The sequence below is a fragment of the Ranitomeya variabilis genome, chromosome 6, assembly GCF_051348905.1.
Source record: "Ranitomeya variabilis isolate aRanVar5 chromosome 6, aRanVar5.hap1, whole genome shotgun sequence".
NCBI classification, from domain to species: domain Eukaryota; kingdom Metazoa; phylum Chordata; class Amphibia; order Anura; family Dendrobatidae; genus Ranitomeya; species Ranitomeya variabilis.
In genome coordinates, this window is record NC_135237.1 from 572,746,451 (window position 1) to 572,772,899 (window position 26,449).

Sequence of the window (26,449 nt, forward strand, 5' to 3'; positions counted from 1 at the left end):
CATCGTCGCCATCCAGACAAGCCGGGTCCTATAAGCCATGAGGGCCCTGGGGTCCCTCGTAGAAGGCGGGGTACTGTCATGTCGGACGCTGTTCAGACCAGGTCGTTCGACAGACAGCGGTAATTCCGCTTTTGACCACTATGTGCTCATTGGCGTCGGCTATATTTTATCTAGCTGTTCCGGGGTTAATTTACCTGATCCTCGGATTGGAGGCTGGGCCATGCCCATTGCCTTTAAATAGTTCTCCTGATCATTGGGCGTCGCTGATTATAGCTTCTGTCTTGTGCGTTGTTATCTCGGTCTGGAGTTGAGAGCTGCTTGTTGAAGATTCGTTGCTGGTGGTGTATTTTCCTTGGTCTTATTTACTCCTTCCTATATTTGTATTTATTTTGCCCTGCACATTTATAGTGTATTCCTGAATGACTGCGGCGTGGTGTATATTTTCCTTTATCCTTGTCTGTGCTTACTGTGGGTATTGGTGTATTACATCTTCACTGGGTGGTGGACGGAGGTTTTCAGCCTAGGGTTGAAACAGGAGACAGGGGGAGGTTCGAGGGCTGGACATGCACACCATCAGTGTAAACTCCAGGTAAAGGGTCAGTCAGGATTTCCCTAGTCTGAGGGAAATTGCAGGGGCCCGGGTTATTAGCTCTCGCTCGCCAAGTTTCCCCGTGACACCCTGTGCCAGTACCGCAGCCCACGAGAGAATGTTCCTCCCAGTTCGAACAGTGCTCTACCACTTGCAATACTTACCTCTCCGTGCTCCACCACTGTGTAGTCTCTGCTGCTAAATCCTTCAATGGCACTGCCAATACAAATTTGTTGAAATGATAGATGACAGTTAAAATATACAGGGGCCCTGGCCTCCATTTAGATGAGTTAATACTTTGGGCCTACTACCACTGTCTGCTACTCAGCAGAGGAGCCCACCCCTGTACCTAGCTATGCCACCAGGTTATTTATGAAAAAAAATTTGGCAGATATTTAGCCAAATTTATTATTAGGGCCTGCTCACTGTGTCAGCCACTCCTTACAATGGTCCTCCGCTGAACAAAGCAATGCCGCCTGTTTAGTCCTGTTACCAATTTTGAACTGCTTTTAGCCTACTTACTTATTTGGGCCTACTCACTGTGTCAGCCACTTCTTACAATTGTCCTCCGCTGAACAAAGCAATGCTGCCTGTTTAGTCCTGTTACCAATTTTGAACTGCATTTAGCCCACTTTATTATTTGGGCCTATATCTGTGTTTCCTCCTCATCCTGCTCATTGCCCAGCCAGTGCTAGATAAGTCTGCTGGTACAATGACCCAGACCACTACATTCCCCTTGCACTCTACACAGCCAGAATCTGACCCTGCTGAAAGTCAGGTTCCCCTTCCCGCATACTATACCACCTTACACGGGGAAAAGAGGAAGGTGCAGATGAAAGTGCAGGTTCCTTCATCAGGTGGGGGGGCATACTCGTTGGCAATGTCACTGGCACAGGGCCCTTCATAGTACGCAAAAGTGTCTCTGCCTGTGGGAGGTGCCACCCGCCGTCAAACACACCGCCGTACTTTGAGGGGCCCTGTGCCAGTGCCAATGAGTGGGCCCCCCCCTGCTTGCTCAGGATCACAGCACTTCCAAAGTTGAAATACTTACCTCTCCCTGCTCCACCGCTGTGACGTTTTCCATGTTTCCTGGGCCCAAAAAAAACTTGAGCCAGCCCTACCTCCCCACAACTTTAGCCAAATGACCCCCAGTTTTCAATGCCTAACTATTATTATAAAGTAAATTAAGATTGACAAGCTTCAGTAATAAGAATTGATGTTTTTGGCATTAAAATGGGCACTGTAGGTGTTTTCCTGTCCTCCACTCACTGCCGACTTTGATTCCCCATTGACTTGCATTGGGTTTCGTGTTTCAGTCGGCCCCCGACTTTTCACAATAATCGGCAGATTTCACCCGACCCGACTTTTGACAAAGTCGGGTTTCACGAAACCCAACTCAATCCCAAAAAAGTAAAAGTCGCTCAACTCTAGCGCCAATGTGTGAGAGAATGATGTGCATGCATGTTGGTATGTGTTATAAGCTGATGTCAGAGATTGACACTGGCATTTAACACGCGCCATACATGTAAGGCTACTTTCACACTAGCGTCGGGCTCGGCCCGTCGCGGTGCAACGGGCCGAGGTTCCCGATGCTAGAGTTGTCTCCACCGCACAACGGGGGCAGCGGATGCATTTTTCCAGCATATCCGCTGCCCCATTGTTAGGTGCGGGGAGGTGGGGGCGGAGTTCCGGCTGCGCATGCGCGGTCGGAAAAAGCGGACCGTCGTGAGCAAAAAACGTTACATGTAGCGTTTTTTGGTCCCGACGCTCCGCCACAACACGGCGCAACCGTCGCACAACGGTTGCGACGTGTGTCAATCCATCGCAATACGTCGCTTAATGTTAGTCTATGGGGAAAAAACGCATTCTGCAAGCACTTTTGCAGGATGCGTTTTTTCGGCAAAACGAGGCATTGTGGCGGATTGCAGTTAACGCTAGTGTGAAAGTAGCCTAAGGCAGATGTCGTAAAGGTGTTAATCACCTGAGAACCCCCTTCACCACTGTGTCACTCAATATCCTGTGGGCCCCTCCCCCACTGTTCCACCTCTATTTTCCTGTGGGCTCCCTCCCCCACTGTTCCACCTCTATTTTCCCGTGGGCTCCCTCCCCCACTGTTCCCCCTCTATTTTCCTGTGGGCTCCCTCCCCCACTGTTTCACCTCTATTTTCCTGTGGGCTCCCTCCCCCACTATTTCACCTCTATTTTCCTGTGGGCCCCCTCCTCCACTGTTTCACCTCTATTTTCCTGTGGGCTCCCTCCCCCACTATTTCACCTCTATTTTCCTGTGGGCCCCTCCCCCACTATTTCACCTCTAATTTTATATTGGCCTGCTCAGATAGGGAAAGGGGAGCCACAGTAAAATAGAGGTGGTTGACACAATGGGAGAGGGGGCACACAAGAAAATTAGAATGTCACTGTGGGCCCCCTCCCCTGTGTCACCATTAGGTTGAATGGGCCCCTTCCCCTAATAGCCTTTGTGGCTGGAGATCTACTCAGGGTGCAGGCATCATAGATTTCTGTACTAAAGGCCCCGTCTCACATAGCGAGATCGCTAGCGAGATCGCTGCTGAGTCACAAGTTTTGTGACGCAACAGCGACCTCCATAGCGATCTCGCTATGTGTGACACGTACCAGCGATCAGGCCCCTGCTGCGAGATCGCTGGTCGTGTCGGAATGGCCTGGACCTTTTTTTGGTCGTTGAGGTCCCGCTGACATCGCTGAATCGGTGTGTGTGACACCGATCCAGCGATGTCTTCACTGGTAACCAGGGTAAACATCGGGTTACTAAGCGCAGGGCCGCGCTTAGTAACCCGATGTTTACCCTGGTTACCAGCGTAAATGTAAAAAAAAAACAAACAGTACATACTCGCCTTCTGATGTCCGTCAGGTCCCTTGCCGTCTGCTTCCTGCTCTCACTGACTCCCGGCCGTACAGTGAGAAGTGAGAGCACAGCAGTGACGTCACCGCTGCGCTCTGCTCTCGCTGTACGGCGGCTCAGTGAGAGCAGGAAGCAGACGGCAAGGGACCTGGACACCGAAAGGCGAGTATGTAGTGTTTGTTTTTTTTGGTAACCAGGGTAAACATCGGGTTACTAAGCGCGGCCCTGCGCTTAGTAACCCGATGTTTACCCTGGTTACCCGGGTGCTGCAGGGGTACTTCGGCATCGTTGAAGACAGTTTCAACGATGCCGAAGTCGTTCCCCTGATCGTTGGTCGCTGGGGAGAGCTGTCTGTGTGACAGCTCCCCAGCGACCACACAGCGACTTACCAACGATCACGGCCAGGTCATATCGCTGGTCGTGATCGTTGGTAAATCGCTTAGTGAGACGGGGCCTTTACAGTCACACTGACTGCAGCCATCCCTCTGCTCCTCTATGTACAATATATGGCCGCGCTGTGTGCTGCTGGGGCAGGACAGCTGACCAATCACAGCACAGCTCCTTCCCTGAGCTGTGCTGTGATTTCACACAAAGAAAACTAACACTGATTGGCTGAATTGCAGCCAATCAGCGTTTTCACTGCTGCCCAGGGCTTTGTGGAAGAGGAGCAGAGAGTGGCAGTACAGGAAACAGGTGACTGCGGTCCTCTGTGTGTGGCATCTCCTCTCAGCCTCACAGCCGGCTGTTCCTCTGACGGTGCTGGCTGAAGTGAGGGTCGGCACTCTGCACACACAACTCTCCTGGCAGAGTTAGAAGCCGGCAGCGGCAGCGGGTGATGTGAAGGAGCTGCGCCTGCACTTCCCATCACCTGTGCAGTCTGCCAGCCGATGCCGGCTATACAATAAAGTGCGCACTGCTGGGCGCACGCTATGAGCATGCAGGGCAGGCACAAATGAAGGAGGCAGGGGCAGGGGGCGGGGCCCACCGGAGGATTCTCCTGTGTCCCGGTGCCCCAGTCCGACCCTGCATAGAGGTGATCTGTGCTTCACCTCTATGTAGCAGAGGCGAGTTGTGCATGCTTCTAGCCTCCTGTGGAGGCTATTGAAGCATGCCAAAATAAAAAAAATGTGTTTAAAAACGTAAAAAAAAATAAAAATATATAAAAGTTCAAATCACCCCCCTTTTGCCCCAATCAAAATAAAACAATAAAAAAATTCAAACCTACACATATTTTGTATCGCTGCATTCAGAATCGCCCAATCTATCAATAAAAACAAAGGTTTAACTTGATCGCTAAATGGCGTGGAGAGAAAAAAATCAAACCGCCAAAATTACGTTTTTATGGTCGCCGCAACATTGCATTAAAATGCAATAATGGGCGATCAAAAAAATGTATCTGCATCAAAATGGTATCATTAAAAACATTAGCACGCAAAGAATAAGCCCTCCCCCGACCCCAGATCACGAAATTTGGAGACGCTACCATTATCAGAACATTGCACAATTTTTTTTTTAGCAAATTTTGGAATTTTTTAAAAAGTTAGATAAAAGAGAACCTAAACATGTTTGGTGTCTATGAACTCCTAATGACCTGGAGAATCATAATGGCAGGTCAGTTTTAGCATTTAGTGAACCTAGCAAAAAAGCCAAACAAAACAAGTGTTGGATTGCACTTTTTTTGCAATTTCATCGCGCTTGGAATTTTTTTCCCATTTTCTGTTACAGGACATGGTAAAACCAAGGTTTTCATTCAAAAGTACAACTCTTTCCACAAAAAATAAGCCCTCATATGGCCATATTGATGGAAAAATAAAAAAGTTATGGCTCTGGAAATAAGGGGAGCAAAAAACTAAAAGGAAAAAAGCTCCAGGGGTGAAGGGGTTAAGATATAATGAAATATATACTTATACTCAATATATATTTCTATATTTCTTTAATAATTATTATTTCTTTATGTAGTTAACAGTGGATAAGTGCAATCACACATCAATATGGTTTATCAAGAAAATCTACATTTAAAATAATTTTTCCAAATAATAATTTTATGGTATTCAGTGTTTTTTTAATCTATGTATATAATCGTCTAAGGGTCACTTCCGTCTGTTTGTCTGTCTCTCTGTCTGTCTGTTTGTCTGTCTATCACAGAAATCCCACGTCGCTGATTTGTCGCGGCCGGCTTCGAATTTACCCCTTCCTACTCTCCATCAGTGCCCCCTCCATACTCCCCTCCAGTCAGTGCTCACACAGGGTTAATGGCTGCGCTACACTGCGTTATGCCATGTTAACGCTGCTATTAACCCTGTGTGACCAACTTTTTACTATTGATGCTACCTATGCAGCATCAATAGTAAAAAAAGATCTAATGTTAAAAAAAAGGAAAAAATAATAAAAAAATCATTATATGCTCACCTTCCGGCGCCCTTCCTGCTCCTCGCAACGCTCCGCGCCATGCATTGCGGTCTCGCGAGATGATGATGTAGCGGTCTCGCGAGACCGCTACGTCATCATCTCGCAAGACCGCAATGTATTGTTGGGATCGGGGAGTCGTGAGTAGCATCGCTAAATGCCTCGCCTGGATCCGGGGGCCGCCAGAAGGTGAGTATATATCTATTTTTTATTTTAATTCTTTTTATTAACAGCGATATGGTGCCCACATTGCTATATACTACGTGGGCAGTGTTACTGTATATACTATGTGGGCTGTGTTATATACTGTGTGGGCTGTGTTATATACTACGTCTCTGTGCTATATACTACATGGGCTGTGCTATATACTACATCACTATGCTATATACTACGTAGGCTGTGTTATATACTGCGTGAGCAATGTATGTTCTGTGTCTCTGTGCTATATACTACGTAGGCTGTGTTATTTACTACGTGGGCTGTGTTATATACTACGTGGGCTGTGTTATATACTGCGTGGGCTGTGTTATATACTACGTCTTAGTGCTACATTCTACATGGGCTGTGCTATATACTACATCGCTGTGCTATATACTACGTGGGCTGTGCAATATATTATGTGGCTGAGCAATATACTACGTGAGCTGTGCTATATACTACGTGAGCTGTGCTACATACTACGTAGCCATGCAATATATTACGTGGCTGGGCAATATACTACGTGGCTGTGTAATATACTGCGTAAGCTATGCTATATAATGCGTGAGCTGTGCTATATACTACGTGGCTGTGTTATATACTATGTGGGCTGTGCTATATACTATGTAGCTGTGCAACATACAGTTAGGTCCATATTTATTTGGACAGAGACAACATTTTTCTAATTTTATCTATAGATATTACCACAATGAATTTTAAACAAAACAATTCCAATGCAGTTGAAGTTCAGACTTTCAGCTTTCATTTGAGGGAATCCACATTAAAATAGGATGAAGGGTTTAGGAGTTTCAGCTCCTTAACATGTGCCACCTTGTTTTTGAAGGGACCAAAAGTAATTGGACAGATTCAATAATTTTAAATAAAATGTTCATTTTTAGTACTTGGTTGAAAACCCTTTGTTGGCAATGACTGCCTGAAGTCTTCAACTCACGGACATCACCAGACACTGTGTTTCCTCCTTTTTTATGCTCGGCCAGGCCTTCACTGTGGTGGTTTTCAGTTGCTGTTTGTTTGTGGGCCTTTCTTTCTGAAGTTTAGTCTTTAACAAGTGAAATGCTGCTCAATTGGGTTGAGATCAGGTGACTGACTTCGCCATTCAAGAATATTCCACTTCTTTGCTTTAATAAACTCCTGGGTTGCTTTGGCTTTATGTTTTTGGTCATTGTCCATCTGTAGTATGAAACGACGACCCATCAGATGGCTGCATTTGGCTGAATCAGATCTCACAGTATGTCTCTGAAGACCTCAGAATTAATTTGGCTGCTTCTGTCCTGTGTCACATCATCAATAAACACTAGTGACCCAGTGCCACTGGCAGCCATGCATGCCCAAGCCATCACACTGCCTCCGCCCACTGAGACTCTTTGCCCGGGGCCGATAAAAACCTGGAGCCAGCCCTGGCTTCACTGATTGGTCACGCCCGGCCGGCCATGAACAATCAGCGACATGCGCAGTCCGGCTGCGAATTGGCGCGGAATTTGAACCACACTTCGCTAATTGGTCGCGTCCGGCCGGCCGAATCCTGTGCATAAATTGCATTATTCTGAAAACTTCATAAATAGACTACATACATATTTTAGGATACCCAACGCATTAGAATCAGGCCACCATCTAGTGGTTATATATATAGGTACACATCTTCAAACATATCCAGAATTATCGGTATCGGATTGGATCGGCCGATATTCAAAAAATATCTGATATCGCCGATACCGATACCCGATACCAATGCAAGTCAATGGGACAAAAATATTGGAATTAAAATAAACCCTTTCTTTCCTTGTAGGTTAATTCTACATGAAGGAAAACAACTAAGAATAATGTAGGATGTATTGGGGGAGGTGGCGGAGACATTAAAGGCACAGAGGTTTAGTCCAATCAAATGGAATAGCAGGAATTAATTTTTTTTTAACACGTTTGGAGTTGCAAAGATATTGACTATGTTAAGATTTTTTATATTTTGTCAGATATTTATGTTTCACTACTTCCATGCTCTTCACCTTCTTTTTGACTTCTCCCACACTTTCTTTTTCATCATCCTCGTCAGCAGCATCTTTTTCATCAACTTCTCCTTCACCTTATTCATCTTCTTCTTCTTCCTATTTTTTTTTACATTCTTCATATTCTTTTTATTCAACTATTATTCTTTTTCATATTCTACTTCATCTTCTTCATATTCTTCTTCTTCATCATATTCTTGCTTGTGACAGGCCTTCCTGTAGTTGTTATCTATAAAAGTTTGATGATTACACCTTCCGTACTGCCTGTCCTAAAAGATTTACAACAGGATTTGTCCGCATTCAGTTTGGCCTGCAGCAGCAAGTTTTTTCCAGGGGCACCACAAGGAGGAACGGACGCACCCCTATACACTGCTTAGTCTTCTTCTGCTGATAATTTAGATAATATCTTTTACTCTGATTTTTAGTCTTATGCTTAATGTTGTTCTGCTTTTTGTTCTGCAGCTTCTTGATCTTCTGCTTCTCGGTCTCCAGGGTCTTCGTCTACAGGGTCATCGTCTCCGGGGTCGTCGTCTTCTTCAGGGTGGTCTTCAGGGTCGTCGTCTCCAGGGTCGTCGTCTCAGGGGTCGTCATCTCCGGGGTCGTCGTCATCTATGGGGTGGTCTTCAGGGTCATCGTCTTTAGGGTCTTGAACTTGGAAATGTAGCAGAAGGTACAAGAAGGCTGAGGAACTGCCGAGAACCAGCTGATGGTACTGGAACACGGATGGCTACCCGAAGGTACAAGAGCCAATGGAACTACCAAGGACCAGCTGATGATACTGGAACCTGGTTACTAAGCAGGAGGTACCCGTGCCAGAAAGCACAACCAAGGACCACCAGACATTGGTGGAACTCGGATACCTAGAAGAAGGCACCTAAGCCAAAGGCTCTGCCCGGAACCAGCTGACGGTACTGGAACCAGGATGGGGAGCAGAAGGTACAAGAGCAAAAGACACTGCCGAGAACCAGCTGACGGTACTGGAACCCGGATGGCTAGCCGAAGGTACAAGAGCCAATGGAACTACCGAGGACCAGCTGACAGTACTGGAACCCAGTTGCTAAGCAGGAGGTACCCGTGCCAGAAAGCACTAGCATGGACCACCAGAGGCTGGTGGAACTCGGATACCCAGAAGGAGGTACTTAAGCCAAAGTCTCTGCCTGGAACCAGCTGACGGTACTGGAACCCAGGGGGACCTTTTCAAGATTGACTTCTAAAGAACCAGCTAATAGTGCTGGAACTCAGATAGTCAGCAGAAGGTCCACATGAACAAAAAATTGCAAGGCCGCGAGCCGGCCAGAGTTACCGAAACCCACAGTCCTACAGGGGCTGTTTGTCCTATTTGCACTACGGAACCAGCCTTCATTGCCAGATACCGCAGCCCACATAAGAAACACCTAAACTGCAGGCACCATAGAGTCGGCTAACCCGACCGCAACACGACAGGACAAAAGATTGGTGGCAAAGTGACTTGGACACTGCCCAGAAACAGCTGGCATGCTGGAACCAGGCTGGGCAGGAGGGAGTAACCATGCCAAAGACACTTCTGAGCAGCAACTGTTGGTGTTGGAGCCCAGGGATTACATGAGAAACAGAGTGTAGACTGAGGCATAATTGGAGCAAGTTAAAAGGGAACCTTTAACCCCCCAGGTGTTTGCAACTAAAAGAGCCACCCTGTGCAGCACTATGTGCAGATATCATTTGTTGTTAGGCTGGATGCGCCTGTGCGGCCACCCTGCCTGAGATCCCGCCCCGCAGTGTCTTCAGATTTATTCACACTGCGGGGCTGGGATTCCTGGGCATGCGCAGTGCATTTTGTGGCCTCTCACTCATCTCATTCCGCCTTCTTCAAACTGTGCAGTGTCAGCTGATCTCTATTCGCATGCCAGGGCTGTGACGCGGCACAGTCTGAAGAAGGTGGAATGAGATGAGTGAGAGGCCAAGATATGCACTGCGCATGCCCAGGAATCCCAGCTCCGCAGTGTCTTCAGATTTATTCACACTGCGGGGCTGGGATTCCGGGGCATGCGCAGTGCATATCTTGGCCTCTCACTCATCTCCTTCTGCCTTCTTCAGACTCACACTACTAAATTAACGAAATTAAAGGGAACCTGTCCCCCCCAGGTGTTTCTAAATAAAAGAGCCACCTTGTGCAGCACTAATGCTGCATTTGGACAAGGTGGCTCTTTTAGTTATTCTCCTTGCACACGCTGAAGATAACACTTATAAAATGTGTCCCCTCATACCGTGAAACCGTCCCGGAGGCAGCACTTTCCTTTTTAATGAGATGCAGCACAGCCGTCAATCATAACCACTTGGCCCCTGGCGCCGTCTCTACAGCATTGTTTGAATCTGTCCCGGAGCCTGCGCTGTTATGTTATCCCTTAGCCATGCGCGGTTAGTGCTGCCCATCTTCTGACATCATTTAGTAGTGTGAGTGTGAAGGGAGAAGGAGAAATTGCCGGATACACAGTAGGGGAGCAGCTGATGTTACTGAACCCCAATAACAGAGGAGCAACTGTTGACTGTGCAGTCAGCACTTCTGAGCAGCAACTGGCGGTGTTGGAGCCCAGGGATAGCAGGAGGAGCAGACTGGAGGTATTGCCGCACACGCAGCAGGGGAGCAGCTGACGTTACTGAACCCCAATAACAGAGGAGCAAGTGTTGACTGTGCAGACAGCACTTTTGAGCAGCAACTGTCGGTGTTGGAGCCCAGGGAAAGCAGGTGGAGCAGACTGGAGGTATTGCCGTACACACACAACAGAGGAGCAGCTGGCGTTACTGAACCTCAATAACAGAGGAGCAATTGTTGACTGTGCAGACAGCACTTCCGAGCAGCAACTGCCAGTGTTGGAGCCCAGGGAAAGCAGGAGGAGCAGACTGGAGGTATTGCCGCACACACAGCAGGAAAGCAGCTGACGTTACTGAACCCCAATAACACGGCAGCAAGTGTAGCAACAACTGGTGGTGTTTGAGCTCAGGGAAAGCTGAAGGAGCAGACTGGAGGTATTGCCACGCACACTGTAGGGGAGCAGCTGGCGTTACTGAACCCCAATAACAGAGGAGCAATTGTTGACTGTGCAGACAGCACTTCCGAGCAGCAACTGGTGGTGTTAGAGCCCAGGGTCAATGCTAGAAACAGAGTGGAGAAATTGCCACACACACAGCAGGGGAGCAGCTGACGTTACTGAACCCCAATAACAGAGGAGCAACTGTTGACTGTGTAGACAGCGCTTCCGAGCAGCAACTGGCAGGGTTGGAGCCCAGAGAAAGCAGGAGGAGCAGACTGGAGGTATTGCCGCACACACAGCAGGGGAGCAGCTGACGTTACTGAACCCCAATAGCAGAGGAGCAACTGTTTACTGTGCAGACAGCACTTCCGAGCAGCAACTTGGCGGTGTTGGAGCCCAAGGAAAGCAGGAGGAGCAGACTGGAGGTATTTCCGCACACACAGTAGGGGAGCAGCTTGCGTTACTGAACTCAAATAACAGAGGAGCAACTGTTGACTGTGCAGAAAGCACTTCCGAGCAGAAACTGGCGGTGTTGGAGCCCATGATCAATGCTAGAAACAGAGTGGAGAAATTGCCGCTCACACAGCAGAGGATCAGCTGACGTTACTGAACCCCAATAACAGAGGAGCAACTGTTGACTGTGCAGACAGCACTTCCGAGCAGCAACTGGTGGTGTTGGAGCCCAGGGAAAGCAGGAGGAGAAGACTGGAGGTATTGCCGCGCACACAGAAGGGGAGCAGCTGGCGTTACTGAACCCCAATAGCAGAGGAGCAACTGTTGACTGTGCAGACAGCACTTCCGAGCAGCAACTGGCGGTGTTGGAGTCCAGGAAATAAAGGAGAAGCAGAGTGTAGGCTGAGGCCTAATTGGAGCAAGTTGAAAGGGAACCTTTAACCCCCTCAGGTGTTTGTAACTGAAAGAGCCACCTTGTGCAGCACTAATGCTGCACAAGGAAAAGGTGGCTCTTTTAGTTATGCTCCTTGCAAACGCAAAACTAAACACTTATAAAATGTGTCCCCTCATACCGTGAAATCATCCCAGAGGTGGGACTTTCCTTCATAATGAGAGGCAGCACAGCTGTCATTCATACCCCCTTGGTGATGGGCGCCGCCTCCTCAGCGTTGTTTGAATTTGTCCCGGAGCCTGCGCTGTTATGTTAAACTTTGGGCATGCGCAGTTAGCGCTGTCCATCTTCTGACATAATTTGGTGTCAGGCTGACTGCACCTATGCGGCCACGCTGCCCGAGATCGCGCCCTGCAGTGTCTTCTGATTTATTCACCCTGTGGGGCTGAGATTCATGGGCATGCACAATGCATATCTTGGCGTCTCACTCATCTCCTTCCGCCTTCTTCAGACTGTGCGGCATCATGGCCGTGTCATGCGATTAAGGATCAGCTGTCGGCGCAAAGTCTGAAGAAGCCAGAAGGAGATGAGTGAGAGGCCAAGATAGGCACTGCGCATGCCCATGAATCTCAGCCCCACAGTGTGAATAAATCAGAAGACACTGCGGGGCACGATCTCGAGCAGCACGGCCGCACAGGCGCAGCCAGCCTGATATGAAATGATGTCAGAAGACGGGCAGCGCTAACTGCACATGCCCAAGGTTGAACATAACAGCGCAGGCTCCGGGACAGATTCAAACAACACTGAGGAGGCGGCGCCCGTCACCAAGGGGGTATGAATGACAGCTGTGCTGCGTCTCATTACAAAGGAAAGTTCCGCCTCCAGGACGGTTTCACGGTATGAGGGGCAACATTTTATAAGTGTTAAGTTCATCGTCTGCAAGGAACATAACTAAAAGAGCCACCTTTTCCTTGTGCAGCATTAGTGCTGCACAAGGTGTCTCTTTCAGTTAGAAATGCCTGGGGGGACAGGTTCCCTTTAATTTCTGTAGTAGTGTGAGTGTGTAGGTAGCAGGAGCAATTGCCGGATACACAGCTGGGGATCAGCTGACGTTACTGAAACCCAATAACATGGCAGCAAGTGTTGACTGTGCAGATGGCACTTCCGAGCAGCAACTGGCAGTGTTGGAGCCCAGGGTCAATCAGGGTGTAGGTAGAGGCCTGCACTCGAGTCAGTTTAATATCTAAAGTAGTGTGAGCGTGGAGGTAGCAGGAGCAATTGCCGGATACACAGCAGGGGAGCAGCTGACGTTACTGAACCCCGCTAACACAGGAGCGAGTGTTTTTCTCTCTCCAAACGGCACTTCCGAGCAGCAACTGGTGGTGTTGGAGCCCTAGGTCAATCAGGGTGTAGGCCGAGGCCTGCACTCGAGTCAATTTAATATCTGAAGTATTGTGAGCGTGGAGGTAGCAGGAGCAATTGCTGGATACACAGCAGGGGAGCAGCTGACGTTACTGAACCCCACTAACACAGGAGTGAGTGTTTTTCTCTGTGCAAACGGCACTTCCGAGCAGCAACTGGCGGTGTTAGAGCCCCGGGGTCAATCAGGGTTTAGACCGAGGCCTAATTGGAGCAAGTTGAAAGGGAACCTTTGGTAACTGAAAGAGCCACTTGTGCACCACAAATGCTGCATAAGGAAAATGTGGCTCTTTTAGTTATGCTCTTTGCAGATGATGAACTTAACACTTATAAAGTGTTGCCCCTAATACCGTGAAACCGTCCCAGAGGTGGGACTTTCCTTCATAATGAGAGTCAGCACAGCCATCATTCATACCCCCTTGGCGCTGGGCAAAGCCTCCTCAGCGTTGTTTGAATCTGTCCCACGGCCTGCGCTGTTATGTTCAACCTTGGGCATGCGCAGTTAGTGCTGCTCGTCGTGTGACATCATTTGGTGTCAGGCTGACTGCGTCTGTGCTGCCGCGCTGCCCGAGATCGCGCCCCACAGTGTCTTCTGATTTATTCACACTGCGGGGCTGGGATTCATGGGCATGTGCAGTGCATATCTTCACCTCTCACTCATCTCCTTCCGCCTTCTTCAGACTGTGCGGCGTCACGGCCATGGCATGCGATTAGGGATCAGCTGACGGCGCACAGTCTGAAGAAGCCGGAAGGAGATGAGTGAGAGGCCAAGATATGCACTGCACATGCTCATGAATCCCAGGCCTGCAGTGTGAATAAATCAGAAGACACTGCGGGGCTGTGATTCCTGGGCATGCGCAGTGCAAATCTTTGCCTCTCACTCATCTCCTGGAGGTATTGCCGCACACACAGCAGGGGAGCAGCTGACGTTACTGAACCCCAATAACAGAGGAGCAAGTGTTGACTGTGCAGACAGCACTTTCGAGCAGCAACTGTCGGTGTTGGAGCCCAGGGAAAGCAGGTGGATCAGACTGGAGGTATTGCCGCACACACACAACAGGGGAGCAGCTGGCGTTACTGAACCTCTATAACAGAGGAGCAATTGTTGACTGTGCAGACAGCACTTCCGAGCAGCAACTGCCGGTGTTGGAGCCCAGGGAAGGCAGGAGGAGCAGACGGAAGTATTGCCTGTTATGGACCTGGTGGTTAGGAGCACCCGGAATGACCTGATGGTTAAACTAGAAATCACGGACAAGCTCTGGGGAAGTGGGAACACTACTGACCGCAAACCCTACTCCTATCACACACACTAGAAATAGCCGTGGAGCGTTCCTAACTCTCCCTAGATGCCTCTTCACAGCCTAAGAGCTAACTACCCCTAATGATAGAAATAGAAGCCTTACCTTGCCTCAGAGAAATTCCCCAAAGGAAAGGCAGCCCCCCACAAATATTGATGGTGAGTTAAGAGGAAAGTCACAAACACAGGAATGAAACAGGTTTTAGCAAAGGAGGCCCAATCTTCACTAAATTGTCAGAGGATAGAAAAGGGAACTGTGCGGTCAGTACAAAAACTACAAAAAACCATGCAGAGTGTGCAAAAAAGACCTCCACACCAACTCACGGTGTGGAGGTGCAACTCTGCACCCCCAGAGCTTCCAGCTAGCAAGGAAATATCATGATAGCAAGCTGGACTAAAACTAGCATGTACTAAGAAATATATTCAGAAAGCAATGAACAACAAATGAACTAGCAGGAACTTAGCTTCTGCTGGAGTAGACAGGTCATCAGAGAAATCCAAGAGAGATCTGAACCAGTACTGAGACATTGACAGCTGGCATGAAGTAACGATCTGAGTGGAGTTAAATAGGGAAGCCAGGAGAGCAATAAACGAGGGCAGCTGGGAAAGCCAACCTCAAGGACCAGCAGTTCCACTCATAGCCACCAGAAGGAGTCCAAGAACAGAACTCACCAAAGTACCCTTCATGACCACAGGAGGGAGCCCGAGAACGGAATTCACAACAATTGCCGCACACACAGCAGGGGAGCAGCTGACGTTACTGATCCCCAATAAAACGGCAGCAAGTGTAACAACAACTGGTGGTGTTGGAGCCCAGGGAAAGCTGGAGGAGCAGACTGGAGGTATTGCCGCACACACTGTAGGGGAGCAGCTGGCGTTACTGAACCCCAATAACAGAGGAGCAACTGTTGACTGTGCAGACAGCACTTCCGAGCAGCAACTGGTGGTGTTAGAGCCCAGGGTCAATGCTAGAAACAGAGTGGAGAAATTGCCACACACACAGCAGGGGAGCAGCTGACGTTACTGAACCCCAATAACAGAGGAGCAACTGTTGACTGTGTAGACAGCACTTCCGAGCAGCAACTGGCAGTGTTGGAGCCCAGAGAAAGCAGGAGGAGCAGACTGGAGGTATTGCCACACACACAGCAGGGGAGCAGCTGGCGTTTCTGAACCCCAATAACAGAGGAGCAACTGTTTGCTGTGCAGACAGCACTTCCGAGCAGCAACTTGGCAGTGTTGGAGCCCAAGGAAAGCAGGAGGAGCAGACTGGAGGTATTGCCACACATACAGCAGGGGAGCAGCTGATGTTACTGAACCCAAATAACATGGCAGCAAGTGTTGACTGTGCAGACAGCACTTCCGGGCAGCAAGTGGCGGTGTTGGAGCCCAGGGAAAGCAGGAGGAGCAGACTGGAGGTATTTCCGCACACACAGCAGGGGAGCAGCTTGCGTTACTTAACCCAATAACAGAGGAGCAACTGTTGACTGTGCAGACAGCACTTCCAAGCAGCAATTGGTGGTGTTGGAGCCCAGGGAAAGCAGGAGGAGAAGACTGGAGGTATTGCCGCACACACAGAAGGGGAGCAGCTGGCGTTACTGAACCCCAATAGCAGAGGAGCAACTGTTGACTGTGCAGACAGCACTTCCGAGCAGCAACTGGCGGTGTTGGAGCCCAGGAAATAAAGGAGAAGCAGAGTGTAGGCTGAGGCCTAATTGGAGCAAGTTGAAAGGGAACCTTTAACCCCCTCAGGTGTTTGTAACTGAAAGAGCCACCTTGTGCAGCACTAATGCTGCACAAGGAAAAGGTGGCTCTTTTAGTTATGCTTCTTGCACACGCAGAACTAAACACTTATAAAATTTGTCCCCTCATACCGTGAAACCGTCGCAGAGGTGGGACTTTCCTTCATAATGAGAGGCAGCACAGCCGTCATTCATACCCCCTTGGTGACGGGCACTGCCTCCTCAGCGTTGTTTGAATTTGTCCCGGACCCTGTGCTGTTATGTTAAACCTTGGGCATGCGCAGTTAGCACTGTCCATCTTCTGACATAATTTGGTGTCAGGCTGACTGCGCCTGTGCGGCCGCGCTGCCCGAGATCACGCCCTGCAGTGTCTTCTGATTTATTCACCCTGTGGGGCTGAGATTTATGGGCATGCGCAATTCATAACTTGGCGTCTCACTCATCTACTTCCGCCTTTTTCAGACTGTGCGGCATCATGGCCGTGTCATGCGATTAGGGATCAGCTGACGGTGCACAGTCTGAAGAAGCCAGAAGGAGATGAGTGAGAGGCCGAGATAGGCACTGCACATGCCCATGAATCTCAGCCCCACAGTGTGAATAAATCAGAAGACACTGCGGGGCGCGATCAGCCTGATATGAAATGATGTCAGAAGACGGGCAGCGCTAACTGCGCATGCCCAAGGTTGAACATAACAGCGCAGGCTCCAGGACAGATTCAAACAACACTGAGGAGGCTTTGCCCGGTGCCAAGGGGTATGAATGATGGCTGTGATGCATCTCGTTACAAAGGAAAGTTCCGCCTCCGGGACAGTATCACGGTATGAAGGGCAACATTTTTTAAGTGTTAAGTTCATGATCTGCAAGGAGCATAACTAAAAGAGCCACCTTTTCCTTGTGCAGCATTAGAGCTACACAAGGTGGCTCTTTCCGATAATACACTAGCAGCAGGTCAAGCCAGCACCTCCAAAGCATACTGGCTAAGCTCTGGCCATGTATCCAGTTTAGAGAACCAAAACTCGAAGGGGGGAGAGCCATCTGGGAGTACACTGAGAGGGCAAGACATGTAGTCTGTCACCATCTGACGGAAACGTTGCCTCCTGCTGACTGTAGCCGTCTGTGATGGTGTAGATGTTTGTGGCGGGCACACAAAACTTTGCCACTGTTGGGCCATACTGGTCTTGCCTTGTGCTGAGGCACTGCTTCTGCTCCCTCTTTGTGCAGAGCTTCCTCCTTTTCCTCGACGCACTGAGCTGCTTTGTAATGCACTAGCAGCACTACTCTCGATTGGACTGGAGAAGATGATGGACTGCACCAGTGTGTCCAGGTACTCCCGCATTTACGCTCCCGGTTCAACGGTGTTATGAGGCTTTGACAGTTGTCCCGGTAGGAGGGTGTACACCCAATAATCAGCCGTGTTGAGAATGTGGGCGATGCAGCGGTCGTTTCTCAGGCACTGCAGCATGAAATCAACCATGTGCTGCAGACTGCCAACTGGCCAAGAAACGCTGTCCCCTGCTTGAGGTGTGATCTCTGCCTGATCTGCATCACCCCAACCTTGTTCTACATACTGACTACTGGAGATTTGTGTAACTCCCTCCTCTGGACAGATGTCTTCCTCCATTGACTCCTCCTCATCCTACTCACAAAGTGTCCCTTGCCTAGGCCTTTGTGAGGAACCACGTTGTGCAGACTGTCCAGAAGCAGATGGCGTTTGTGACTCCTCATCCTCCACCTCTTCCACAACCTCATCCCTTAGCGCTTGCAGTGTTCTTTCAAGCAGGCAGATGAGGGGGATAGTCATGCTGACTAGTGCTTCATCTGCACTCACCATCCACATGGAATTATCGAAGGCACGCAAAACCTGACAGATGTCCCTCATAGTGGCCCACTCAGTGGTTGTGAAGTCTGAACGGCGCACAGTGCGACTTCTTTGCACCTGATGCAGCTGGTACTCCATTACTGCTGGCTGCTGCTCACACAAACGCTCCAACATATGTAACGTAGAATTCCAACTGGTGGGTAGGTCACATATTATGCAATGTTCCTGAAGGTGGAATCGGCGCTGCAGAGCTGCAATGCGCGATCTTGCCATGCTGGAACGCCGCAAGTGAGCGCACTCTAGGCGGACTTTGTGCAGCAGTGCATCAAGATCCAGATAGTCCCTCAAAAAACTCTCAACGACTAAGTTGAGCACATGTGCCAGACATGGGATGTGAGTTTGCCTAGGGCCAGAGCTGTCACCAGATTTCATCCATTGTCACACACTACCATGCTTGGCTGGAGATTCGCTGGCACAAACCACACATCGCTCTCCTGCTTGATGGCATTTAAGAGCTCCTGCACTGTGTCACTTCGATTCCCCAAAGAAATTAAGTTTAATATGGCCTGTTGACGTTTGGCCACAGCTGTGCTCATATCCGTCGTAACAGGTAAGCGTTCACGGGTCCATGTGGAGGTGAACTGTGACGGCTCCTGCAGCGCTGATTCAGAGGAACTTGAGTATGAGGAGGAGTCAATGTGTACAGACTGGATTCCTGCAATCCTTGGAGTTGGCAGAACATGTCCAGCGCCACTCTCACGATCTGTACCCGGCTCCACAACATTAACCCAATGGGCAGTGAGGGAAAGGTATCGTTCCTGTCCATGGTGACTGGTCCACGCATCGGTGGTGATGTTTAATGTTTCCCTCCACATGCTTTTGCAGGGCAGGGACGGCTTGCCTGCTGAAATAAAAGTGGCTGGGCACGTTGTATTGTGGGACTGCCAATGCCATCAAGTTACGGAAGCTGTCAGTCTCCACCAGCCTGAATGACAGCATTTCAAAGGACAGTAGTTTTGCAATGCCAGCATTCAGAGCCTGTGTTCGGGGGTGGTTTGCCGAGACTGGCCACCTTTTCTCCAATGCTTGTGCTACCAATGGTTGTAGACTGGGCTGGGAGTGTGAGTATGACTGGGAACGTGGTGCTGTTGGTGGAATTACACTGCTTCTCTGGACAACAGTGCCAGAGGTTCTTCCATGGCGATCCTGTGAGGAAGCCGAACCAGCTGTGTGTGAGCTGGAGGAAGAGGCTGCAACACAAGCTGAAGAGGTGGTAGGTGCCGCTGTAGGTTGGCCTAGGTCTTCAGTGAGTCTTTTTAACTCCACCATGTGCTTGGTCTGCACATGTGTCCACATATTTGCGGTATTGGGGTTGCTGACACTTTTCCCTCTTTTGACTTTCTGATGACACACCTTGCATTTGACTAAGCAAATGTCATCTGCAACTGTGTCAAAAAAGGACCAGGCACTGCAAGTCTTGGGAGCACCCGTTTTGGCTTTTGGAAGAGGCATGTTCCTAATGGGTGCTGAAGTGGAGGCTACAGGCAACACAGTCTTCCCCCTACCTCTCTCTCTTTGGGCCGCTCGTGGAATCTCTTCCTCAGAGCTGCTCCCACCACCTTCCTGTCCCTCACGCCATGATGGGTCAAGGACTCCATCATCTACACTACCCTCTTCCAACAATTGCTTCTCCTGGGTAGTCTTGGCAGCACAGTACGCACCAGAAAGTGGCACCTGAGTCTCATCATCAGATGCGTACTGAGGTGTGCTGACTGGAGGCACTGACCCGCCTGTCTCTTCAGATTCAGAGAGACAAAGCAGTTGGGCATCACTGCATACTGGCTCTTCTTCCATTTCTCGAATGCTGGCCCCCACTTTCCAAGCCAAGAGATTCAGAGAACAGAAGTAGAGATGGCTCCTGTCCTAGGCTCTCTGACTGCCTGGGCAATTTGGCAGGTGGTGAAGAGACAGATGGGTGCTCTTCAGTGCTCTGTGCCTGAGAGGATGTGGCACTAATTGAAGTCGAAGCGTTAGCTGCCATCCATCCGACAACGGCTTTAGTTTGTTAGTCCCGCAGCAGCGGGGTGCGGCGAGCTCCAACAAAGCTGCGCATGATGGACTGTTCCCTGCTAAAACTGGAGGATGATGAGTCACTGGTGCCCGCAGCAGGCACAGAATCCCCACGTCCTCTCCCTGCTCCACCTCCACGCCCATGCCCACGTGCCTTACTCCCTGCCTTCTTCATCTTGGTAGACTGATAAAGATAGGCAGAAAAGTACTAAGGGCTTAGTGTGCTTATTCCTGAACAGCTCCTAATATAAGGTATAAGGAACACTAATTTTATCAAGTGTTGTCTAGACTTTAATATGAGCTAATGTGGCCTACACAACTGAAAAGTGGAGTGTTTGGTGAACTTTATAAACTTTTTGTTTTTTTTTGCAGAACTGACTACAGAGTGAGCGGCACTCACACAGAGACCATGCAGACAGCCATGTAATCCTATATAGTGTTTTTCCACAATCTAACAAGATACAGATGGAAAGACACTAATAGGATAAATCTAAAGAAATGTGCAGCAGGCTGAACTAATTGAAAAAGGACAATGGAACGGTATGAGGTAGTGACGCACCCTGAGCTGACTACAACTGGCTGTGGTGGCAGAACAGACTACAGCGTGAGCTGCACTCACACAGAGACCATGCAGACAGCCATGAATGGCGCTGCAAGGCCAAAAAAGGCTCCTCTATGTAATTGTCACGATCCATGTTTGGATCTGTGGTGGATCTGATTTAAACCTTTTTTCCTTTCTGGTCATCAGGGGTTAATGCAGTTCTCCCCCCGGTGGCCACTGGTGTTATTGCATTGCACTACTGCTGGGTCAGCTGATGTTTGTTACCACTCCCACCTTCCTTTATAAGGTCACCTGGTGCATCAGCTGACTGTTGGTTTTACAGGTCCTTTGGATACCAACCTTGCTGGAATAGGAGCTTGCTGAGTGCTTTTGTTCTACAGCTGAATACTCTTTCCTGGTGCCTTACTCTGCTGTTTGGTGCATTGCAGCAGAGAAAGCGAAGTGTGGTGTTATTGTTTGTTTGTCCCTTTGTTTGTTTTTGCATTCTCCTTTTGGTATCGTGTTCCCCTCACTCATATTGTTTATTCCTGTTTATTTGCTTTGTGGTGCTGTTTACACAGTTCACCCCCTGGGGTGGGGGTTGGGGGTTTAGTTCAGGGTTTTACAGGAGACAGGGACAGGTTGGTGACTTGGGCCTCCCTACCTTCAAGGGTACGCCCAAGTTAAGGAAAGACAGGGCTCCCCCTAGCCTGAGGGGCAGTTCAGGGGCCCAGATTCCTCATCTCCTCTTTACCTATTTCTGCCCGTGACAGTAATCCTATATAGAGTTTTTACACAATCTAGCAGGATACGGATGGAAAGCCACTAATAGGATAAATTTGAAAAAATGTGCAGCAGGCTGCACTAATTGCAAAAAGGACAATGGAACGGTATGAGGCAGTGATGCACCCTGGGCTGACTACAACCAGCTGTGGCTGCAGACCACACTACAAAGTGAGCTGCACTCACACAGAGACCGTGCAGACAGCCGTGAACAGCGCTGCAAGGCAAAAACAAGGTTCTCACACAGCGGTTGCTATATTAGCCTGGGTAAAGCACAATGAAGCAAATCGCTATCTCTAAACTGGCCCTCAGTCAGAACACAGCGTCCTGTCCCTAACTGAATTCACAGCAGAGTGAACCCAAAATGGCGGCGGCGACTTTTATAGTGCATCATGACATCATTTCAGCAGCCAATCACAGCCATGCCAGTAGTTACATGCCTAACATGCAGAACAGGATGTGCCCACACTTCTAATGATTCCTCATTGGCTGAATTCTGGCTCTTTGAATTATGGGAACTTTCGATTCCAGTATCCGATATACTGAAAGTATCGGAACTCGGTATCGGAATTCCGATACCGTGAATATCGGCCGATACCCGATACTTGCGGGATCGGAATGCTCAACACTACTTGTAATAGATCACTCTGTTTGTAATGACTCTATAAAATGTGAGTTTCACTTTTTGTATTGAAGAACTGAAATAAATTCACTTTTTGATGATATTCTAATTTTGTGAGAAGCACTTATATCTACCACTACAAGGTCATTGTTTGCTGGAAATATCAGTCTTGGTTTCATCATCTGCTGAGGTTCAACAAATATATTATGACTAGACTGTGCCACCTACATATAATTGTACCCAGGTTGGGAACCCCACTGTGCTGAACCCTTAGCTACGCCTCTAAACTGGCTAGGGCATCACTGAAGTGGGCATAACGAGAGAGAGCATAACGAGAGAGTGCATTGGTGAATAGGGGTCCTGAATGAATAAGGAGTGAAAGTGTTAAAAGATACATTGTAAGTTGAAATATGATAAATTAAAATTGATCTCTGTTGATATTACAGTTGCCGAGTGTGAAGAACTAAGATGGAAACTTTTTGGACCCTTTCCATATCACATTATTATGAACAGTCAAAAAACTATTTGAAAACAATATGAGGAAACCAGTGACGTAAAAAGAGTGGAAGATGACACTTTCATAGAGGAGTGCTTCACATAAAGACCATAGCATTGTCACACAGTCTAGAAACACCTGAAGTCCGGTATATCCATCATGGGCACTGGTAAACTGACCCTTCATGATGGATATAGCAGTCATTCTGATCCATTGCTATTGCTTCTGTACCCATGCAATTAGCTGCAAGAACCCAACTGATGCACATTAATGAACTTGCTGGAATCTTCTAGACCAGGGTCAACAACCTTTGGTCGTCCAGTTAGGCAACTACAACATCCAGCATTCCTTGTGGCTGTCAAGGCATGTTGAAGCTTGTAGCCGGAGAACTGAAGGTTCTTGATCAATAGTGTAGACCAAATAGTCTGGAAAACCTGGAATAAAAGATCTGGCTGTTTGAGAGTGGAGAGAAGAGTAGACTTTCCCTTTATTAGTAAAGCCTGGATATTTTACAGCCTGGTACGCGCCATTAAGTGATGGGTGTGTGAACCCTTATAGAAGGGTCCTAAGAAGGAGTTAGATGGAGCTGAGTGGAGAAGTCTGTGTCCAGGGCAGACCCTGCTGTAGTGACTATGAAGAGCCAGTAAATTATAGATGGTGAGTCACCATTGGTGACGTCTCTATTTGCTCTTAATTCATTGCTCGCACTTTTCTTGATGCTGCTCTCCAACAATACTAAGAAGGCTGATCAACTTACCAGGAAACGTCCACGATCCTTGTCCAAATCCAATGGTGTAAAAGGAATAACGGTGTCTGGCACTTCACAGTAATAAGAATCCAAAATAATAAAACATCTCGTCTTTACTACTACGTATATACTGTAAGCCTCATCACATGAGGAGAATGGTAAACTGTGTGGAAGAATCACACAAGCATCACATGAACCATCAGTATTCAGACCCGGATATACAGATACAATGTATATAGGAGTGAAGTAAAAAACTACAGCTCGGGTTTACCTGTGAAAATGTTTATCCCTATTTCTTGTATTTTTGCAAATTTGTCACATTCACCCCTTAACTGTACTTGACAGATCTATCAATCATGAGGTTTGGTAAATAACCATTCAATGGTGGACACTAGAGTTGAGTGACTTACTTTTTTTGGATCGAGTCGAGTCGGGTCGGGTGTAGGGTTGAGCGAAACGGATCGGACAATTTCAAAAGTCGCCGACTTTTGGCAAAGTCGGGTTTCGTGAAACCCGACCCGATCCCAGCGTGGGATCGGTCATGAGGACGCCGATCTGCGCATCAAAGTCGCGTTTCGTATGACGCTTTAAGTGCCATTTCTCAGCCAATGAGGGTGTACGCAGAGTGTGGGCAGCGTGATGACATAGGTCTCGGTCCCCACCATCTTAGAGAAGGGCATGACAGTAATTGGCTTGCTTTCTGCGGCGTCACAGGGGCTATAAAGGGGCGTGCACGGCGAGCGCTATCTTACTTCTTCCGATCACAGCATAGGGAGAGTTTCCTGCAGCTTCGTCAGAAGCAGGGATATTGTTAGGGAGGAAATATTAACCCCCAAACAGCTTGTGCTGTAGCGATTTCCACTGTCCAACACCAACTTTTCTTTGCAGGGACAGTGGAGGCTAGATTTCTGTGCATCAGCTCTGTAGCTTATAAGGTTCCCTGATAGCTGCGTTGCTATGTGTACACCGATGTGCAAACCAACTGCTTTTTTCAAAGCAAAAATCCTGTTGCTCTTTCCACAGTTCTATTGTTTATTTGTCCACACTTTTGTGTGCAGCAGTCCTTTTTATTGCTGGCTGCCATACTTGTCCTGAGATCATTGTAGGGAGATTGTTATTGTAGAACAGTCCCTTTTTTTTTTTTTAATATATCTGCCAGCCACTGTCTGCAACTTAAACTGAGTAGTGTAATACAGACTGGTCAAGGTGGAATTCCAGTCCAACAGAAATATTCCACCTGGAATTCTGCAAGCACCTTCTCCAGGTCCATCGGAGCACCTCCAACAGTGCTTGTCGGGCCGAGCTGGGCAGATTCCCTCTACACCTAACAGTTCTAAAGACGGCGCTGTCATTCCGGGCTCACCTGCATAGGAGCAATCCAAGCTCCCATCACCATAAAGCCCTGATACATGTAGGTGAAACAGAAAAACCAGAACCCTCGGAACAGCCCAGCCAAACCCAACCGGACCAGAACACCAATCACAACAACCTGACAAAAGCAGGAATCAGGAAGTTGGCAGACGAAGGCCAGGAGAGGTATGCCAGTGACTGGAAGAATGATATCAACAACTCACAGAAACTGATCATGTACCGGAGTCTACAGAGAGACTACAGACTGGCCCCATATCTGGAGAAGCTCCTGGACCCCAGAGATCGCAAGATCCTGAGCCGATATAGACTCAGTGCCCACACTCTGGCCATCGAATGTGGCCGACACAGGCAGAACTACAAGCCCAGGGAGGAAAGACTGTGCCAACACTGCGATCAGGAGGCCATAGAGGACGAAACCCACTTCCTGCTACACTGCTCCAAATACTCAGCAGTGAGGGACACTCACTTCAGGAGACTCTCACATCTCTTCCCGGACTTCATCACCATGAAGGAGGAAGAGAAGACATATATACTGCTGGGAGAAGAGAGAGCAGTGGAGATAGCAGCCCGGTATGTGAGCGAATGTCATAGACTGCGAGAAAGACAACTATGATGCCATGGACTATAGCCCCCACAATGGATCTGCCCCATCCACCTCCCCTATGCCATGGACTATAGCCCCCACCCTGGATCTGCCCCCATCCACCTTCCCTATGCCATGCACTATAGCCCCCACCCTGGATCTGCCCCCACCCACCTCCCCTACAGCTCCTACCCAACATCCCCACAGTCCCTATCCCTATTGCCTTTATACACTTGCTTTGGCAAAACTGATGTGTATTTGGTCCTGCCAATAAAGCTTCTTTGAATCTTGAATCTTGAATCAGTGGGCCTGAATTTTGCAGCAGTCTCCCACATATATAGAAAGGGAGATTTAAATTCACAACAAGTTTACATACACCTTCTACCTTGTTTTTCTGTACCATATAACGGTTGTTAGTTTGGTTACATTTTCCCAAGAATGAGGAAGTCTGGTGGAAGAGGTCATGGCCATGGGCGGTCATTGCCAGCTGGTAATGATGGTGGTGGTGGTGGAGCATCTGGTGGTAGTGGGAAAAGCAAAATAGCACCTAAGGCTCAAGTTGTTGAGCCAGCGTCATCGTCTGGCTACACAAGGCCTCGAAGGCTCCCTTATCTGGGAGTAGGAAAACAGCTTTTAAAGCCAGAGCAGCAGGAAAAAGTTTTGGCTTTCCTTGCTGACTCAGCCTCTAGCTCTTTTGCCTCCTCTTCCGAAAGTTCCAAATGTAAAAGCAGCGAGTCGTCAGTGGATGCTCACAGTCAGGAACAAGTCGCTTCCTTGTGTCCTTCACCCAAAGCAAGAGTGAAGGATGCGGCAGGTGACGCTACAGCTTACTCCATGGAGCTCTTTACACATACCATGCCAGGGTTAGAAAGGGAAATAGTTCACAGCCCATTACAAGATGAATCGGACTTGGGGTGCACAGATGCACAGCCACAGCTAGATTATTATGCTGTTCCATTGACTCAGATCGCAACATTTCCCTTGCAGTGTACTGAGCCAGAATCTGACACTAATGAG

General features: G+C 48.6%; 1 protein-coding gene across 2 annotated transcripts in view; it reads right to left on the minus strand.

The window, feature by feature from the left end:
* LOC143783135 (cytochrome P450 2C20-like) overlaps positions 1–26,449 on the minus strand; it is a 744,296-nt gene that overhangs the window by 465,605 nt on the left and 252,242 nt on the right. The window contains exon 1 of one of the 2 annotated variants that reach the window (XM_077271444.1): positions 23,488–23,629. The exons of the other annotated variant lie outside the window; for it this stretch is intronic. The gene's annotated coding sequence lies outside the window, so the exon portion shown is untranslated. Of the gene's footprint in view, positions 1–23,487; positions 23,630–26,449 lie in introns of those variants that run through there. 2 annotated transcript variants of the gene reach the window in all.